The sequence below is a fragment of the Dipodomys merriami genome, unplaced genomic scaffold (genome assembly GCF_024711535.1).
Source record: "Dipodomys merriami isolate MVZ:Mamm:240054 unplaced genomic scaffold, mDipMer1.0.p SCAF_214, whole genome shotgun sequence".
Classification (NCBI taxonomy): Eukaryota; Metazoa; Chordata; class Mammalia; order Rodentia; family Heteromyidae; genus Dipodomys; species Dipodomys merriami.
In genome coordinates this window covers 1,068,554-1,071,545 of record NW_027203538.1, presented here as the reverse complement: position 1 = coordinate 1,071,545, position 2,992 = coordinate 1,068,554, and the positions used below count along the sequence as shown (strand labels likewise).

Genomic DNA, 2,992 nt, shown 5'->3' with positions numbered 1-2,992 from the left:
TGAACTATAGTACTTTCTCTCATATTTTGTGATCTCATCTTTCGTTTTAAGTTGCCTTACATTTCACAATTGCTTACTACTAATTCCTACAAGGAATTAGGGCCCTGAAATATTGTAGGAAATTAGAAATTGAGATGGGTCTTTTCAATTACTTTCCGTTAGCATGTTGAATGGGCCAAGGTCAGAAGTCTTGCCCTTGTTATCTGATGATGCAGATAACTGGGACCTGGTATCCTCAGACCCGTGGGTAATACAGAAGAATAATAGCTTTTACACATCATATCAGCAAAATTTGGGTATAATCAGTAAGAATGCTTCAGAAATATGGAGAAAAACACTTTGGGTCCAGCGAGTTAACACAATAAACACAGCAGCAGTGTAAAATATCTTATAGATTAAAGAAAACAATACTGTTTTTTTTTACTATGTGAATTCAGAAGACCTAGAACACGTAAAGGTATCACAAGTTTATAACTAAGACATTGCTTTGATACTTTTTATATTCTAATATATATTCTAAACCTAATTATTTATATTCCAATTTATTTATGGGAATAAATTTCAATTTATTTGTCAAATTATCAATTAATTCTCGTAATTCTAGAAATTTAAGATCAGCAGGTAGAAATATAAAATATATAAGTATTTATAATATAGGAAATTGTTATGCATTGTTCTGTTGTGGTTAGGGTATCAAATGCAACTCTGTTTTAAAGTAATATTACATTATCTCTACCTCAGTTTTTGGTAGAGTTAGACCTAAAACTTTACCATTTGTAAACCTGGAGGCAAGAGGAAACACTGTGATTAAAACATTATTAATTTAAGGACTAATATCGAGGAGAAACCTATGGACTTCTCCAGGAGCTATGGAAATATTTGGTGATAGAAAGTCAGTACTGTAAGTTCCTGCCTGTTTGGATGGTAGACAGACCAGGATATTAGGTAATCATGCATATGAATAATTTTTTCATCTTCCTGACTTTAGCTACTTTGAAATGATAGGTATAATAAACAATTATATTTTGATAAAAATACCTTCTATTCTGAACATTTCAGTCTGAACTGTTAATCTCTCTATGAACCCTTGTAACTAAGATTAGTTTTGTCCAGTCAGACAATCTATGCTGTCAGGGTAAGATATTCTCGTTGGTCTGTTCCTACATGGAAGAAGGGTAAAGGGTCAGGAAGACATTTGTATCAGTGAGACTTCTTTGCGAAATTTTAAGCTGCAGAAGTTTAGAAGTAGCTCTTAAGCAAGGCTTACTTTGAATCCATTAGCTCCACAAAGGTAACTCAGTTGATAAATAAGTACTTGAAATGCCATCACCTTTGGACTTAGCTATAAAGGCTTCAAAATATGATCAAATTAAAAATGAAAACGACAAAATAGTCATTGACAAAAATTGCAAATGTGAGCAATCAACCAAACAATATAAGTTTTTGCCACTATACACAGAAATTTAGAGAAATAAGATCAATAACATTTTAGGAACAATAAGGATTCCTGTTTACAAATAGGCAACCAAGGATATATGCTTGTATAAAGGTTGCATCATTAACTACTTAAATTTAAAGGATACTACATGCTTCAGCAGCAGGTCTACCCAAGTGACAAAAATACAGAGATTAGCATGGCATTTGCAGAAGGATGATACAAAAATTCGTGAAATATTCCATATTTTTCATTCTTCAAATGCAAGAAATGAAAGTTATGAAAAAGTTTATTACAAAAATACAAGTGTAACAATACATGTAATTCATAGAATTAAAGGTTAGTTTGACATGAGTGTATTAAATCTTCACTTTAGAAAGGCCCTTACATAGCATAACCTTTACAAAACTTGAAATTAGATAACATTATCATCTTATTCCAAAGAAATAAAATCCTGTAAGGACCTAGGAAAAAAGGAATCTTAACTTTTTCTATATGGAATGTAATCTGAAAGGACACATTTATTAATGAACCTATATATTATAAAAAATGTAGACTTCAAAGTATTATATCTAGAAAATAATGAAATAGATTATGGACTTTATACAAACCTAGATATACTTTTTTTCAGACAAGCACCAGGAATAACTTTAGTTTCTATACTATTCATTTCAACAGATAAGTTAAAATAAAAAAAAAAAACCACAAACTCTTCAGAAATCATTATAGATGCATACAAACAACACTTGAATACATTTTGACATCAAAGTGAGGCAATTCACATGGAAGAATACCATGGAATCCATGAATTTTTAAATTAAGATATTGCTGTTGCTTTTTATTCTGAAAATATTTGTAGGGACACAAAGGATGGAATGGCACTTTTGAAATTTAAGAAACTTAACCAAACCATTACTACGTAGGAGAATAATTTGTACAGCCTTCCACAACTTCAAAGAGGTAGTGATACATACTTATCCTTTACCAATATCAAATGCAGTTTCTTCCAAGTTATTCTTCAGACCCGGTTTGAAAAAATGGTTCAAAAGAAGAAGATACAGCATATCTTTGCTATTTCTGTTCCCAGCAGCAAGATGCAAGGGGATCAAGAGGCCTTTAGTTTGGGGATTGGTATCTGCATCATGATGAAGTAAGAAAAAATCCATTCTGGTATTAATCCACATAAAAGTACTATGCAGGGGTGCCAAGCCATTCACAGTTATTGCATGAATATCTGCCTTGAGCTGCCAACTCATGGACAATGTCTACATGTCCACTCTAGGCTTCCCGATGAAGAGGAGTATACTTATCCTCATCCCTGGTATTCATATGAGAGGCCTTTTTGAAAAGGAATCTCCGCACTGCAGTAAGCCCAAAGAAGAAATTTGCTTGCATTCTTCTCCATTATTTTCTTGCAATTGATACCATTCCTCACGTTTTCATCTAGTTGATTGTCTTCATCAGAATTGCCTAACCAGAGACTTCGAGTACCAGTGGGAATGAGGTGTCCATGTATTTCCCCAATAGTTCACATTGGTTGAACTGGTCAGAAAAATC

General features: G+C 32.7%; 1 pseudogene; it reads left to right on the top strand.

The window, feature by feature from the left end:
* Positions 1 to 1,586: 1,586 nt before the first annotated feature.
* On the top strand, positions 1,587 to 1,686 carry LOC138834424 (U6 spliceosomal RNA; annotated as a pseudogene).
* Positions 1,687 to 2,992: the final 1,306 nt, after the last annotated feature.